The sequence below is a fragment of the Lytechinus pictus genome, chromosome 8 (genome assembly GCF_037042905.1).
Source record: "Lytechinus pictus isolate F3 Inbred chromosome 8, Lp3.0, whole genome shotgun sequence".
In the NCBI taxonomy this organism is placed as follows: Eukaryota; Metazoa; Echinodermata; class Echinoidea; order Temnopleuroida; family Toxopneustidae; genus Lytechinus; species Lytechinus pictus.
In genome coordinates this window covers 10,204,564-10,223,650 of record NC_087252.1, presented here as the reverse complement: position 1 = coordinate 10,223,650, position 19,087 = coordinate 10,204,564, and positions in this window count along the sequence as shown.

The following is a 19,087-nucleotide window of genomic DNA, read 5'->3' as shown; positions in this document are numbered from 1 at the left end:
GATTGTTGTAGGATGGGGAAATGTGTTTTAATTATTTTGGGTACTTTGGATGTTACGGGTGAGAAGGTCATGGGGAAGTAGATGTTGTTGTTTTGTTTTTGATTGGACTGATATGTGAGGAGTTGTTCTTTGGGTTTTTCTTTTGCCTTTTCTATTTGCTTTTTTACAATTTGTGGGTTGTAGTCCCGGTCTTCAAAGTGTTGCCGAAGCTGGCTGAGATGGTGGTCTTCTCGGCTAGCTTCGGAACAAATTCGTCTTACTCTTAGCGCTTGGCTGTATGGTATGCTGTTGATGGAGTGTTTCGAAACAATGCTTGTTTTTCCATAATTTCATTAAATAAACGTGTTCTCACCGGTTTCCCACAGAAGCTATCGCACGGTAATAAATGACTTAATGCATGGTTGATCGTCAACAAAACGGAGTGTCGAGTGAGTTTGGACGCTTGCCTGTAAAACCTCTTCATTTTATGAAATTATTGAAATTCAAGCCTTATTTCAAATAACCAGAACTTTGTTATTTCATGACCATTTTCTGTAATTGAGGTATCAAATTAAACAGCAGATATTGAACTTTTTAAAAATGTGGTTTTCTTTTGAAAACCCAGGTACGGCCCGCCAAGTGACTTTTTGGTATCCCCTTTTCAAATTGTTTTTGCTCACTCATGCGTGAATGAGAAATAAACTAAGTAATTTCAGATGAAAGAGGAGATTCTAAGCTTTAAAATGGTAGGTCATTGTCTATTGTATTTGTGATTAAGTTATGATAAATCATCGATAAATCTCGGTTTCGTTTTTTCTGGGACGCACTGTATATACATTTATTTATTCATTAAAAAATAAGCAACTGAGTACAATGTGAGATCCCGGGGAAAACCCAAGCATGCAAAGTGATTGCATATTAAAAGGTGTGTAAACATGGACGTCAGCGCAAATGATTTTCTTTTGTGCTTAGGGGATGTTACGCCACATTTTGGTAAATTACGAAACAGTGCAATTTACCAATATGTGCCGTAACTATGTTATGGCACATTTGGATAAAATAAATTTGTTACCAAAATATGCCGATGGTGCCAGGATTTTGTTTTTCTTTACCAAAATGTGCATTTATAACGTGATGTGCCTGCAGCTCATTTCCTACAATATGCACATTTTGGTAATAATTTCAAAACCAGACTTGACGCTTATAATGGAGTAAAGATTGATAATTTTGGTATTGGGTTAGAGAGTCATGGGTAATATTTGTCAGTGTGCATGAGGGTAATTTGCCTCTACATTCAATGCAATGACTATATCGTTTAATGCCGCTTGGTCTTAGATCATTTGATAGTAATTTCGTCCGAGAGCCACTTAGTCTAAGAGCCACTTCATCACTTCGTCTGAGCTGTAAAAACCATTTCGTGCAGTAGCCACTTCGTCTAAAAGCCACTTCGTTTAATAGACACTAATAGCCAGTTCTTCTAACTCATTTGCCAATTGGTCATATTGACAGTTTGTCCCATATCCACTTGGTCCAATACCCATTTGGTGTAATTTCCACTTCGTCTAATAACCGTTACTGGGGGCAGGCGTGGATCCAGGGTAAATGGGTCTCCGGTAAAAAAAAAAGAAGTTTGGAATGAAATGAAACATACCACAATAAAGGATGAACAACTATTATTTAGACACAATTAGCGATTTATTAGCTTGATTTTGATATCCGTCTCTTTGACGCATTCAGCTTATGCCCATTATTCTTAAATGTACATGTAGTCATCTTTTTTGTTGCAATTTATTCTCCTTAAACATAAAATCATGTGGAATTTGTCCAACAATTTATGGAAAACCAGACTTCATGCTTGTGCAAATTTGAGTCATATCTACATAACCGAGGTTTAACTCTTGTAATTTCTAAGAACAAAAACAAAACACAATACACATGTCTTTGATTTTCCCCCCTCTTCTTACACTTTTTTACATTCAGAGTTATCCAATGAATACAATTAGATACATGTATTGGAGATTCAATTATTTGTTTTGCCTTATTTGATTCCTTTCAGTGCACTGTAAACACAAATTAGTTGAAATTACGCAATAAAATTGTTTCAATAAATTGCCTTATTTTTTTCAATATTTATGAGTTTGGCAGTTTTAAGCGAACTTTTCTTATTTTCTTTGCATCCATTTCACTCAAGAAAATTAAGTTACAATAACTTAATTCAATTTAGTAAAACAATCACTAAAATGTTTGAAAAAAAATCAAATGGGGGAGTGGACTTTCGTTATTCGCTCCCCCATCGTCTCACTTTTACTTTAGTGGCATCATGTTCATCTTAGACGTCTTTTATTCAAATATTAGACTTTGTGCATTTTCACTTACCTGTTACATTGATACGCGATCGTTTCATTCTTACAAATAAAACAGTGAGAACAATATAATCATTTTCCGAAAACCTAAAAAGACATCTCAAATTTTCTGCTAAGAGACTATTTAATGTTCATGATGTTGCTCTTTCTTTGATTCAACAATAGAATACAATAGTTAGCACACCCTTATCCGAAAAAAGTTCAAACAAAAATAGATATGGCAGTTATAAAAAAAAACATTCACTTGCTCTAACATGTCTAATGAATGTTCATGCATTATTTAAATAAGGCGTTAGTTGAAAAATATAAGCACATTCAACAATAATTTAGAAGTAATAATAATCTTTGCCTAATTGAGTTATATTTACTCAATCAAAGCAAGCCAGCAAAACGTGAATTTTCTTAAATGTATATTGAACCCAAATAAATCAAGTAAAATAAAAGACAAGTTAAAGAAATAAAAAATAATTACAAATTATAAATTATACTTATATTCATTAAGTATTAAATACTGATTCATATTTTTTATTTTTTTATTTATTATTATTTTACAGTGTAGGGTTGTATTCTATGCCTCTGATTTTAAAACAAAAGCAAACGAAAATGGTTAGAGTAATGTCCATTCGATATTGAATGTTTTTGAAGAGCTGTAGTTTTTGGCCTGGTCTGTTTTGAGTATTGCGGATCCTTTTTAGTATTTAATTTTACTTCCCCCCCCCCTCTTTCTCTCTTTCTTGCGCAAGACGTCAGTAATAATTTTGACATGGAATTATTACTATTGACGTGTTTGTTATCCATGGACCAGGTGGATATTGGACCAACTGTCAGATCAAGTGGCTGTTGGACCAACTGCTAATTGGACCAAGTGGATGTTGGATCCATATGGACCAAAGGACATTAGTGCAATGACGATTGGACGAAGTGGCTTCGACCCAATCGGCTATTGGATGAAATGGCTATTGGACAATGTTTATTTAACGAAGTGGCATTTAGATAAAGTACCTATTAGACGAGGAAGCTATTGGACGAAATGGCTGTTAATTTAGACATAATGGCTTTTCGAGGAAATGACTCTCAGAATAAGTGGCTATTGGACGAAATAGCCCTTAGACATAGTGGCTTTTGGACAAAGTAGATCTTAGACTGACTGGCTATTGGAGGAAATGCCTAAAATTAATGGTAAACCAAATAGTTTTAGCCAATGTGGTTTTAAAAAGGGACCAACTGAAATGCCCTCCTTGCTTTGTGTACATGTAGTTACAAAGTATTTTGTATATTTTTTATGCAATGAATGAGTACAGGCAATTGAGCGAATAATCCCAGAAGCTACCAAAATGTACCGGCAGTGCCCTCCACATTTTGGTAAATTTAACAAAATGTGCACATTTTGGAAAATCACGAAAGCGTGCCGTACCAGGGGATATCAGACGTGTGTAAAGACATTGTCTGGGGGGGGGGGTGCTATTGATGTATTGTGTTGAGTAGACTGTGAAGAACCATCTCCCGGGGGAGCATTTCATCAACGTTATTCTGTTCATCCGACAAGTTGTTAGATCTGACAACTTTGACTTGTCCGATAAGACGCCCGACAACTCTTTTTTTGCTCCACAAGATTAACGCAAATGAGTAACATCACAATGAATGTCTAATTCTTATATATTTTATTCAGTTTCATTTCTTTTATTTCATCTCAGTATATGCTTTAACACACACACACACAGAACGAACATATATTTACAATGTCTTCATTGGAATTAGGCAATGGTACATAATGCGTTTACTACTTATTATGAGTACAGCCCGGTATGAATTCATATCATTTTTTGCGAATTATTTAATTAAAACATGTACTCCTGTTGTTGCACATTTCTTTCTATTGGGCATTCCAAATTAAATTTAAAAAAAAATCGGGTTTTTTTTCTTTACATCTAAAATTTCGTAAAAATCCCCTTAGCTTTCCAATTTTGTAACGTTGACACAGATGACTACCTCAAAGAGAAAAGAGCCTGCATGGTTTTATCTGCTGTAAAAGAAGACAATGGGAGGTAGTTAGTACCAAGCTGCCGAAGTGAAAAGTTGTTTGCCAAAAGTTTGCAAGCGAGAACATTGTCTTCTTTATTTAACCCGTTGCACACTGTAACCCGATCTAAGGTAAGCACATTACCTTTATTTATACGTTAAATAGGAGCATTTTTCCATACGTATTTATTAACAATCTATTTATATACATTTATATCAAACTTTAAAAAAAGTGAAAGCAGGCTTGCAGAATCGAAAGGAATTAAGAATAAAGTATTTCTTCTGAAGTTAAGTTGAAGTTTATGTTCAGTGTACGTAATTACGTTACACGTATCTTGCAAAAGTCCAACGAGTCCTAATGGCGACTTTAACTTTTTTTCACAATTTAAAAAGAACATGAAATCATCCAAATGAATGAATTGATTATAAACTAATATTATATCACTGTATCGATCAGTATAATGATAATGTATCATGAGTGTAATGTATGACATAAGTTGTCGGCCCTGGTTCATGTTATTCGTGATCTTTTATAAAGATATTTCATTCAATTTCACTCAAATACTACTACTACTACTACTACTACTACTACTACTACTACTACTACTACTACTATACTTCTACTATAATTTCAAAATCACTCGAAAATATTACAAGGAAAATGAAAATTTGATTGCAATACGAATGAGACGGGGAAAAGAAGAAAGAGTGAGTAGGATTAAAATGAGGAATGTGGTCTTGAAGAGGAGTAAAAAAAATCACTGGCATACATACTGTATGTTCGGGAAGGGGGGGGGGGGGGGGGGCTTTGGGCCATGCCCCCAGGAAAAAAATCGACAAAGAAAAAACAACAACGGAATGGAATGTGGAAAAATGGGTCTTAGCCCCACAATTTTCCCGGGGTTAAGCTTAGCCCCCTTCGTTTTCACACTACGTTTTAGCAAAGTGGGCTAACACAGTTAATAGTACGGTACTATCTGGCCTGGAAAAAAAAGCAGGGTTAGCCGGCTATTTGTGGTGCTAGCATTTCGGTGCTAAGAGTTGCAGTGTGAAACAATACAGGGCTAAGGAAAAGTGGGGCTAAGCATTTGCCAATCACAGAAGTCGAAATTGCAAATCGCAAATAATCGCAAATCATCATTATTCATGAGCTGTTTGATTGCCCGAGGTTTATTATTTATTTATTTGTTTCATTTCCAGGCAAGAAAACATGAGATAAATAGAAACATTACAAAATAAATGTGAAATTGAGCACCAGCCAATGCCTTGGGATCACATAAAAGAATTGAAAATTCTGTCGAGAGGTTCTCCACTGGTTTCTACATGGAATAACACAAAATAGCAATTAATTTAAACATGTAGTTAAATACTTCTATGTAAATTAACATTCATCGTAATATGAATAGAAAAAACACAATATTATCAAATTAATATTTTAAGAAATCAAAATGCAGATTGGGTCAAATCAGGTATTAGTCTTTTATGAAATTAGAGACAGAGATGGTAGGTCACTTTATTGAAATTTGTGAGTCTGACATGAATTATTGTATATTACATTTGTCACGGTTTTGTGCTGGTTTAAAAAAAATTAAAACGGCAAAGTAAGTATATAACAAATAATGATTAAAAAACACAAAAGCAATCAAGATCCATACTCAAAGTATATTCAAGGAAACGACTTCTTAGATATCAACTGAATTTAAGCTACCATGTAAAGAAAAGTAAATAAATTTATGTGTAACAGGAAAATATAAACAATATGAAGAATGGGAAAGGATGGCAAAGCATTAGAAAATCAAATATCCAATAATAAATCACGAATCAAACACACATTCAAATCATTGGTGCGATGTGACAAGAACTAAGTTAAGAGCTTTAAACGAAATGGGGAATTATATGAAGGTGTAATAGAGAATTTCAGTTGATTGAAATACACGTAGGGAAAATTATTAGAAAATCAAATATTAAATCAAGATACAAACAAGAGTGTGACATATCAAATGTAAAAAAAAGGAAGACAAATTTGATACTGCTTGAGACTGTACAAATTAAAAATGGTTCTAGCGTTATTAGGGTATGGTTGCTAACAAATTAATATGCTTCTACTAGGGTAGGTAATTCAAAGAGGCGTTAACCCCGGCTAAGCAAATAGTATGGGGTTAAGAAAGACAGTGTGAATCGGAAAAAAATAGTATGGGGTTAATGATAGTCTATGTTAGGGATAGTATGGGGCGCATACATTCGTAATTCCAAAGCTTCGTTATTCCGAAGGTTCGGATATTCCGAAGGTTCGTTATTCCGAAGGTTCGTATTTCCGAAGATGCGTAATTCCGAAGGTTCGTTAGTCCGAAGGTTCGTATTTCCGAAGGTGCGTAATTCCGAAGGTTCGTTAGTCCGAAAACGAAGTGAGGTTCGTAATTCCGAAGGTTCTTTAATCCGAAAAAGGAATGAGTTTCGTAATTCCGAAGGTTCGTTAGTCCGAAAACTAAATGATTAACTAACCTTATTTCGTTTTCGGACTAACGAACCTTCGGAACAACGAACCTTATTTCGTTTTCGGATTAACGAACCTTCGGAACAACGAACCTTATTTCGTTTTCGGATTAACTAACCTGGGTGATTCCATACGTGTCGTACGGGACATTTGGAGAACATTTGACAGTTTTTTGACAAGAAAAACAAAAAAATATTCCAGTAACTAAAGGTGATCATCAAGTACTACCAGAGTGTTAGAAAAACCAAGACTTAACATGACTTGAATTCACATCCTGTATAATACAGATTTAAAATAGGAATGTGTCGTACGGACGCAGAAAAAGTGGCTTTTTTCGAAACATCAAGTTTGTACTCTAAAGTCTGTGAGTTGGACGGATAATTTTCATTGAAACTGAACTCAAATTGATATTCAATTACCCAAGAACAAACACATCTATGAAAGAAAGCAAAATAGACATTCATGAATAACTAGAGCAAATTACAATTTTCGAGAACATTGTGGCGTACGGGACACTCAAAATGTGTCGTACGGGACACCTCTAAATTGAAGCCAAACTTTCTTACTTTATGTCTCTTTGACTTCTTCAATCACTCCATTTGGCTGATGATAATGATAGTCCTATCAAACTAAAGACATTCATTATGTTAGAAACCGCAATTGGCTGAATATTTCTGTCAATATATCATAAACAAAATAATGTGTCGTACGGGACACTTGTGTGTCGTACAGGACACTTCTGTGTCGTACAGGACACTTGTGTGTCGTACGGGACACTTGTGTGTTGTACAGGCACTTGCATGTTGTACTGGGCAGTCTGAATAAAACAATGAACTTTTATCAATTAGAAGGGGAGCATTGCCCCTAAATTCTTCATTTTTAATGAAAAGTTTTTTAATAAGTAGTCATTCAGGACAATATAATTAAGTAACCTCAATATATACAATCGGGAGCAATATGTTATTTTTTCATGATGGGAAATGTACAAGGGTTCGCAGCATTTTTTCCAAGCTGAAGAACTTGAGGTTTTGTGTGAAGTTATATTTTAGTGAATTAACTGATGATTTCCAATACACTATTTAAACAATGAATGAATGAAACTGTGTAAATTATGGGGCTAAAATATTATATTTTTCATATAAAATGTATATATACATGATATATGTCAGCTGTCACTTATAATTCCACAATTTTTTTTTCTAGAGAAATGCAATTCTACTTTTTCAAACATTTCTGCATTTCATGAAACCATACGGTTTGTCTTATTTTCCAGATTTTTTTTTACAACTTGAAAAAAGTAAGGAGTTTCAATACTGTATATATATATAAAAAAATAGTGATCATCAAGGGAAGTCCAAAAAGTTGATTGATATGTAGTTTTTTTACATCTTATAATAATTCCATGCAAGAGGAAGTCATCTTTCAGGCTAGGGTGAATCAATTATAAAGGTTTTCTTTTCATGCTCAGTGACAAAAAAATTAACCTGCTCTGACCAGTGAAAATCACCAGTTTAGCTGAAGGGATTCACAAAAGAATACACCTACATGACATCAATTAAAATGGTTAGAATCCCTTATTTCATGTTCTATGGAAATAAAAGGATATTTTTTTCAGTTCACTTTATGTCAATTCAATTACTTGAATTAAAATAGGCCTATTATTTACAGTTTCTGAATCAAAATCCTGCAATTAAATGCATAATATATTGTGTGTCGTACGGGACATGTCCCGTACGACACAGTGTGTGTCGTACGGGACAACTTTTAATAGGACAATTATTGAAAAATGAAGGGCTGTGATTAGATCCTTATGGGATAAATCGATCACCCTTGGGTCAAAAAAGAGAAACTGATGTTGTGAAATTGTATCATCAAAAATAAAATTGTAGGACAAACTTTTGCATCTTTATGTGTCGTACGGGACATTGCCAAAAAAAGGTTCGGAAAAATCAGGGCTGCCCCTATTACGGATCATGAAAATGTTGTAGATATCATTTGGAACCATCAATGATACATTATTCCACTGACCTGCAATATTTTCAATCTTCTTGTGCTTTGCCAATAATTAATTCAGGCAGTGTTTGTACTTGACTATTTAATTAGCAAAATTATTGAAAATTGAAAATTCCATTATTCTTCTCCAAAAAAACTATATCTGATTTCACTTTTGGTTAAAACTCATAATTTTCATAAAATTTAGGTATCATAGTAAAATATTACACTACTTATGACTTATTGAAAGTATGTTGAAATTTATGATATTTTTGAAGTTCTAGTGTGGAATCGCCCACCTTCGGAATATCGAACCTTATTTCGTTTTCGGATTATCGAACCTTCGGAATAACGAACCTTCGGAATAACGCCACAAATGTTCGGATTAACGAACCATTTTACGTTTTCAGATTAACGAACATCGAGGTATAGGCAATTTGCGTGTTTCGGAATTACGAACCTTCGGAATTACGAAGTGTAACCAGTTTGGGGTTAAGGAAATCCAATGTGAAAAGCAGATAAATACAAAAGAGCTAATCTAGCCCCTAATCATACTCTTCTCAGAGCGAAACGAGGGACCAGTCATCAGTGAACAGTGTATGTTTTATACGTCATTCTGTTTACAGAGCATGCGCATTTTATCGCCCCCATGCGCTGTTCGAGTGGAAACAAATATAACGGCTCGTGGAATTTTTCTCAAGCAAAATTACATTTTCTTTTCTTAAAAGGATTATAATATCTCGCATCGCACAATGCTTTTCTTCAGGACAAATATGTAATTGAGCTAATACAATTTCAGTATGTTTAGAAAATATCTTCATAAGTCTACAAGCACTCGTGAAATGATCGAAAAAAAAATCCAAAAATGTGGCCATCCTCCGCGGGTGCAGATGTAACACCATGTTACGACTTTATTTGTCACTTTCTATACTGTTCAAAATAAAGCTCAGAATAGAGAGTCGCAAAACTTGAAACGTATCTGTCTATCATTTATTTTGTATACAAGGAAAAGGTGGCCTTTAAGGCTACCATAATAAGTTTAAAATCTGTTTTGCTACAATGCAAAATGTTATTTTTTTTACTAATAAATTTTGCGTATTATTTGTTTATTGTTTTCAGAACCTTCAGTGCTTTTTTATAATCTTTGTCAATTGCTATAAACGAATAAGTTAAAAACACGAGAAGAATGTATTACTATAGGTTCTTCGTCAAAATCGTAAGCACAGCAATAGCCTCGTCGATAAGCTGAAACATCAGCATGTTTTGTCATTCATATTGCTTACATTTTTTTACAAGGAAAAAGGCTTCCATTTCTTTAATCTTAGACATGAGAAATACTTTTTGAACATATCTTTCTCATATATGTGAAAAAGTCATATTTATTATTTTGAAATCAAATTCGTAGCGAAAGGCTGAATAACATGAATTTGTGCAGAGCATAAACATTCAGTATGTATACAAATAGGACAAATACAAATGCCTCATATATATTTCTAAATTAGGCATTGACATACATTTTATTACCTTGGATTAACAGGGAGGATAGATTAAATTGAGTAAATTGAAAGAGATAACATGTCTTTGATACAAAATAATATCTGAATAAAACAGTAATTCCGGATTTGATAAGTTTGTTGTCAAGGTAAAGAAATATTGATTTTGTCCGGAAACGCTGTCTTTTTTTCAGACAAAGCTGTCATTTCCCCATTTTTAAGAAAAAAAAAAACTTCATTAAAAAAATGAAAAGCATAATGTATGGTATCTTACAACAGACGTCCATTCAAGAGATTTTAGGAAGGTACATGTAGACACAAAAAGATATAGAACCCCAATACAAATTGATGTAGGCCTATATTTCTTCAGCTAGGGTGAAGCCTCAACAACCTTAAAAAACAGTCAAAACGTTTCCCATAATAATTGTAATTGGAAAATGTAATGCAATTCAGTCAAGCATTGTCATGATTTCTTTAATATGGGGCTAATGTTTAAAGACTGTTTCCCCCTTTAAAAAAAAACAGACCTGTTCTGTAAAATTTAAGAAAATTTGTAAAAAAAAAATCTTGTTATAACAATTTACAGAATGATTTGGTTATTCCTTTCTGTAAAATATGTTTTTTTTTTCATTTTACTTCTGTAAAATCTTTTTTTTCTAACAGTGTTGGTGTGTTACAAATACCCCGTGTTGTGGCGGAATTATAACACTTGAGATGTTGTTGCCAAGTGATAATAGCTTCTGAATTAATTGTTTAACTGAATCCAAAACCATACATATGTCAAGCTAAAATGTGCATCTTTTTTTTTTTTTGGGGGGGGGGGGGGTTTGAGCAAGAATTTAGCTTGGATAAAGGTGATAATTCAAATAAAGTAAGTTTTGTTACAATTATTGTCCCCTGTCTTCCCTACTCATCTTGACGGATGGCTGTGAATCGATGTCACTGGCTTTAGAGTTAAAGATCTCCGAATTATCCACTTAGGAGAAATGACGTAGAATACGTTATGCAGGGATATTGAGAAATATATAAATATACCAAGTCAGTCGGCAGGTCCTCAAAAAGTAGCTTGTTTTATCAAAGTGATATACATGACTTTAGGGTTTTGCATTGTTAAGAAGCTTGGTGCGGATGAAAACACCTCTTTTTATTTTTGCCAGTGCTGCCCTAAAAATCTCATGTTTTTGTCCTCTTTTTAAACGAAGAATAAACACCCTTTGAGGTGCCCGGATTGTGTCTATATACATGAAACAAAATAATTTTTTCATGCCCCCAAAATGTTGTTTTTACACTTCACTTCTGTTTGAGCCCTAATGATTAATGGATTTTGAAATTTCTGAAATGAATTCTGAAATCTCGGTTTGCATCTAGATGGGAAAGGCTGGCTGCTGACCCATCTAAAAGATGCTAAATATCAAGTGTAACATTGTAAGAAAGCATAGAGCTTGAGCTTTCGGATGATGTAAATAGTATTTGTGCCCCCCCCCCGAAAAAGAGGACAATTTGCGAGAGAAAACAACGGAAAAAATTCTGTTTGAGGCATCATTTCAGGCCTGAAATTCGCTTATTTATCAAAATATTTTATTCAAAAGAAATGACCAATATAAAAGAGTAACGTTTACTCTTTCATATGTTACAAATATAATAAATTTTAAAAGTGGTTAAATTCTTTGTGAAAAAAAGTTTCATATTCACAATACGCGAGATTGAGCAGGGACATGAATTCAGCCACGAGAGGACTTGGATAAATTTCGCTCATTTGCTTATTAACACAGTGACCAGCAGACCGACTCTACCGCACAGACTATTACGAAAACGGAGCGAAGACAGGGAAGAGATATGCCGTGTTTCACACGGCTTTCTTTTTATACACGAAAAAATGTGTTAAATTAAGAGAAGTAACGTTTTGGTCAATGTTGGACTGCCATTCTCATAGCAAAGAATATAATAGACATAGATAAATGGAGAATAACAGGGCTAGATAACTTTCGTCGCTGATGTATATCACATATTTCTTTTTCAAAGTTTCAACTAACAGTCTTTTTGACACTTAAAAGAAAAGACTAAAAGACAAGACTATATCACCATGTTATGTTATTAGCCGTATTATTGCTAACAATAACACAGCTACTATATTCCGCAAATACATGAACCCTATTTTTGTCCGCGTCATCTTTCTCTTCCTACTATAAATGAAATAATGGGCCAACACACATGCAAGAGAAGAGAGATAAGTGCTGAGCCATGGCCCTCATGTCATGCATGTGGTATGTTTTTACGTAGCACGAGCCTATTTGCAAAAAAAAAGCAGAATATATTCATACTAGCAAACCCTATATTCCTAATTTTTTTTTCAATTTGATATAGCTAATTGACAAATGTTAATTGATGTGAATGGGCATATATTACTAATTCAAGGGAGGGTCTCTACTGAACATTCTTAGCCCATATTGGGAAGATATATAAAGAATTGGAACTATTTTGACTGCCGGAAGTGTAAGGGTTATTTTAGTGTGTCAGGTGATGAATTTGATCCCGTCAGAGGATGTCTTCATAAATGCCGCTTTGATTTTTGAATGGGCCGGTCAAGGGATCCCTTTCTGGTCAGGTATGTGATGTTTTTTTTTCTTTTAAACCAGTACTGGTCTTCTTTATTTGAATAAAATATACACAAATATATGTACACAAACAAAAGTTTTACAAATAATTCAGTATTAGATTTCATCTGCTCATATTCATATACAAATTTTCATTACGTTTACCTTTCTCATTATCATATCTTTTTTCCACAACATATATAAACATAATTTTCAAATCATAAAACTTCATCTTTTTCATTGTAATGTAATGTCATGTTAGATATATACTCTGTCAACTGGTAGTTAACATTTCAACCATTCTAATTTTAACCTGATTTCTATTAATGTTTTTTTGAGTGCGACTGTATCACACGAATTAATGGTGAATGTATTACGCTAGTAAAATACTTTTATAATTTGTCCTTCTCTAGTGTCTCAGTTATTTGTACAAAGATATTTACGACAAGTCATGTTACAAATCAACATGTCATGAAAAGGGCTGTCCATATAGCTTTGTTAAAATTCCCGATTATTGCTAGTATTAGTGCGTCATGAATTGGCTAGCGTTTTAATAAATAAAAAAGGGAAATTCCCTGAAATTTTAGATTTTGGAATGCGTTGGCAGGCACATTACGTCAATCAATTCAGGTGTGTAAATTTACCGCCTCGAAACCGGTTCCAGATCCAACATTGGACGATTGTCATTTTCTAAGTTATATTTGCACTCTAGAAATTTTTTATCATTTTTTTGGGTAGGCTCGTGGTTGCCGATTCACATACACTGTATAATGAGATGGGGGGAAGAGAAACATGAGTTGATGCAGGGAGGGAGATAGGAATAGGGACAGAGGGAGAGGGAGAGAGAGAGAGTGAGAGGGAGAGAGAGAGAGTGAGAGGGAGAGAGAGAGTGAGAGGGAGAGAGAGAATAAAACGAAGAAAACTAAATGTGCCTTTAAAAGTGAAAACAGAAGAGAGAATGAAGGGGAAGAATGCAAAGAGAAAAGAAAAGAAAAGAAAAGGGAAAACGAGAACAGCATAAGAACGAGAATATCAAGAAAAGGGGAGAATAAAAAAAAAGACTAGAAAATGGAAAGGAATGGACTGAACTAGCTTGCTGTCAAGAGGCTTACTCTTTTTGGGGGGTTAATTTCCTCATCTTATGTCCAACATTATTTTCAGTTTATAGACATTTAAAAGTAATGATAAGTCATCGATTGTGTAATTGTTGAGATTAAATGACTGGCCGAAAGGGGAAATTCAGCGAATTCCTGTTACACGATCTGCCATTATCCGTTTAATAATCTTGTCCGATCTGAAAAAAGTAAATATCTGATAAAGTGCAACTTCAAGTTCATAGTGTATTTCATTTCATGTTTCGAAGTATGCAGTAGGCGGCATGTGCTTTTTATAGTTATGATTACACCATTCTTTTGATATAGTGTCGTACCTCTCTGTTGCGTTTTTATCTATTCAGGTGATAATGTTCAAACCATGCTTTTGTGCACGTCCTATTGTCTACATTAGATAGATCTCTTTTCATGGTGTTTCAGGCATGCTTGAATGTGTCAACATTCACAAATCAAATTCTCTCTCTTTTTTTTGAAAAGATCGGAATTTCCATATCAAACATGATGCGATATCTGTTATCAGAAACTGTGAACCTAAAGACATGTATTTGAGTATCTGAATTAAAAAACGGCCCAAGTACAATTTTTGGTGAAATTGAGTTAAATATGGGAAATAGTTTCTTATACATAGACTCATTTTGTGTATAATTTCTGAATCTTAAATCATCTCAGAAATGCTCTAAATAAGGGAGGGAAATCTGGTATGAGTGTAAGATAAGCACAAGTCCAGGGCTTGGGATTTCCTAACATTCATATCAAATTCAAATTCAAATTCAAATTTATTCATTTCACTTCCATCAAACAAAAACAAAATGTATACCATATATTAACATAAATATTTGTATCCGTTGCAAAAAAAATAATGATACATATGTTCTGAAAAAACACTTAGACAATTTGGGCATTACATTGTAGGTTTAAAATATGTATGCTATTTTTCAATAGAAATTAAATTAAGATGGAAATGGAGGGACCCACTAAAAAGCAATGCTTGTGTGGGCCCCTCAAAAAATATATAACATAACAAAATAACAAAGTATAAAAACAGTTAATCAAATGAGAAAAAAATAAATACATGAGAGGGAAATACTTACAAAATAAATACAAAGTTATCAAAAATATATAGTTTGATAAAGGACAAAACAACCCGTCTTAAAAATATACACCCTTCCCCACCCCATGCCCCCCAGAAAAAGAGAAGAAAAAAGGGGAGAATGCCCTGAGAAGATGGATGGGTGCTGCTGTACGTAGATAGAACACATGCCGTCGTGGACTCAAGCAAACTGGATTCAATGATGTGTATAAAAGGAGAAAAAATATAAAATAACCTGAAAGAATACAATGCACGAAAAATGTGATTGATGCCGTAAACAAATAACCGGTAGGAAGGCGGATAAGCGGACAGGGGAGGAGAAAATAGAAAGGATAGACACAGTAATGTATGAGGTTCAATAATGAACACATCTGAGAAGGACTTGTGTCAGATTTTTTTTATAGAAAAGGATAATAATTATTTCATGTTTTAATTGTAGTCTTTAAAGTAATAATGATGACTTGACAGAGATGGTGAATTAAACTTATTAAATTTGGGAGTATATTATAATGTTTTAATAGAGATAATTTGAATTTAGTCTTAAAAGAGTTCAAAGATTTTGCATTTGTTATATCATTATGAAGTGAGTTCCATAACTTCGGTCCATCATATATACATGTGTTCTGAGCCTGCAAATTTCTTAAAAGTGGTAAATGAAATTCACCCAATCGCCTTTTTGGATAGTTGTGAATAGATATAAGTCTTTGATTAATTATAAGTCTTAATTAATATAAGTCTTTAATTTTCAATATTTTATGTTCCAAAAATAATGGGTCAGTATGAGACAAATATGCCGTGTGACATATAATACGTAGAGACTTCTTTTGTAATAGGAGTAATTTGTCTAAGAGTGTTTGTTGTGTATTACCCCACGCTAAAATTCCATAATTTAAATAAGGCAATATAAGGGATGAATGTAATGTAAGCAGGGACGATAATAGTAAACAAAATTTAAGCTTGTTAATTAAACCAATGTTGCGTGAAATAGTTCTACATACGTTATCTAGGTGAAATTTCCATGAGAGCTTATTATCGACTGTTATTCCAAGAAACTTAATATGGGATACATTTTCCAAGGGAGTTTCATCGAAAATGATATCATCAGGAAGTGTATTTATAGAGTTGCTAAACAACATTGAAGATTTAGTGACAATTTATTTGCTCTTACCCATTCGGTGACATTTTCTAGTTCAGAGATGATTATATTAGCAAGGTGAAGAGGATTTTTATGTGAAAAAATAAGTTAGAGTCGTCTGCAAAGAAAATGAAAGAAAGAACATCTGATGATCTACAAAAATCATTAATATAAACTATAAACGAAATCGGGGCTAAAAGACTACCCTTGGGAACTCCACAATTAATTATTTTTCATTTGAGAATTGCAACCGTTTAAAAATACATATTGCTTCCTATTCAAGAGGTAGCTCCTGAACCACTCCAAGGCATTCCCACGCACAATGATGTAATTTGTTAAAGATCCAGACCGGACCCGAAAATGAAATTGACAAATTATATACCAATCGAAAGCTTATAAGCTACTAAATACAGCAAGGTATGCTTTATGCATTTTAACCGCTTCCCAGCTGAGTATTTTGGTTAAGAATATTCCAATTATCGGGCTTCGAACCCCGCTGAGAAAATAGGCTTTACTGTGCTTTTCACCTGCCTCGAGACCGTGACGTCACGTTGTGTAAGAAGCGTCGTGATTCCATAGGTTTGTACACAGAAAAACTGGGTGATTTTTTTGCTTTCCAGATAACGCATTTCATTCTCTTCACTTCTATCACAGAGGGATATCACGTATATTTTTACCCACAAGCTTAAATTTATGAAATCTACAGTTTTGAACTAGTTTTTGCCATATTTTATTCCCTGCTTATTTGGCGTAGATTTCAATTCTATCTGCATTTAGATTATGTATAATAACTTTTCCTGACATAGCAATTTAGGCCCAATAAGAGCCAAACAAAGAAATCACAAAAAAGATAGTGAATAGTTATAGGTTTACAACAATTTGAACAGTGAATAATTTTGAGTGCCATTTTCATCTGAAAACGAAAAAAAAATGGATTCATGACATCGAAATGGAAGAAAATACCCAATGCTTTTGTACACAAACCTATGTAATCACAACCCTCCTGACACAACGTGACGTCATCATTTCCAGGCGACGTGGGGGTGCTCAATCGAAGCGTACTTTGGAGGAGCAGTTTCTTTGATTTTTATTTAATATTTTTAACTATTGGAAGGAGATATATGTAATATTGTTGGTATATTTGTATTGTATGAATCATTACCTTTATTTTGATATATCATTGTTTTTACACCGGTCAGGGTCTTTAAGTAAAATATCATGATTAATGATGTCGAAGGCCTTGGAAAAGTCCAGGAAAAAAATTAAATGAGAAGTTTTATCGATTGAATGTGCCGCTTTTTCAATGAAATTCAATATTGGGAATTTGAAAGAATATTATTTGATTTAAACAAATTTACAGTTCTTTTATAAATAATCTTTTCAAGTATTTTCGACAATGAAGATAACAAAGAAATTGGGCGGTGATTAGTAACATCTAATTTATTACCCTTTTTAAACAAGGGAATGACTTTTGCAATTTTCATGCTCTCGGGAACAATGCCGGTAAGAAGTGACAGATTGAATAAATGAGTTAGGGGATCCGAAATTGACGATATTACCCCCTTAAGAAGAAAATTATTGATGTCATTATGTCCTGTACTTTTTTAAGAACTAAAATCAGAAACAAATTATCTCCTGTTTATTAGTTGGAGCGAGAAACATTGAACTAGTATTTGGAGGGCCTAAAAATTCAGAAAAGTGTTTTGTTGCGGAAGAAATAGTACTTGCACGATTTTCCCCAATTGAAGAAAAGTGATTATTCAGGATACTACAAATTTGGTAAGAATCCTCAAAAATAACATCGCCAGATCTAATTTTTGTAATATTAAATTTGTTATTTGATATATTCATTGCTTGTTTTAAAACTTTCCATGTATTTTACATATCACGCTTGTAAAGTTGTAACTGATTAGTAAAATATTTTTTTTTTTCTAAACGTATAATTTAATGATAATAATAATAATAATAATAATATATGTGATTTGTAATGCGCCAAATCCATTCGGCAGAGTGCCCAAGGCCCAGTGAAAGAAGAAAGAACGAAAGAGAACAGGTACAAATAAAATAGTAATAGATTCAGGAACAATTAAGAGTAATAGGCATTGAATAGACGAGTCTTAAGGTAACGTTTAAATGTATCAATGGACGTGCATTCACGAATTGTCAGGGGAAGATCATTCCATAGAACAGGGCCAGCGTGAGCAAAAGCCCGAACCCACCCCCCATGTCCTAACGGATTTAGGAATAACTAGGTAACCAGAGTTTGATGAACGTAGGGACCTGACTGGAGTGTATTTGCTGATTAGATTAATATTGTACTGTGGAGCAGAGCCGTTAATTGCATGGAATACATGTTTGTCAATGTATTTTTGTAACGAGTATATTTAAGTTTTGATTGCTCAGAGCGTTTCATTTTGTATTTATAATATAAATTATTCTTCCTATTTATCGAACGCAAGAGCGATTTAGAAATCCATGGGAGCTTCGGTGATTTTTTTGTAGTTAGATGTCTTATCTCTAAGTTTTGGAATATGAGTGTCAAAGTGTAAATTAAAAATGTTCATAAAATTTTCAAAGGACAAGTTAACGTCATTATTATCAAAGACACATGACCAATCAACATCGTCTAAACTAACACCCAGACGAGCTATATTTTCGTGTGTTATTCTTCGTTTTAATGGACGGCTATATATGTTATTGAATATGTCTTTTAAAGAGAAATTAGTCGAGACAGGGAAGTGATCAGTGATATCAGAGAGTAATATGAAGGAATCGGGAGGGGGAAGAACGTTACGGAAAATATTATCAATAAGAGA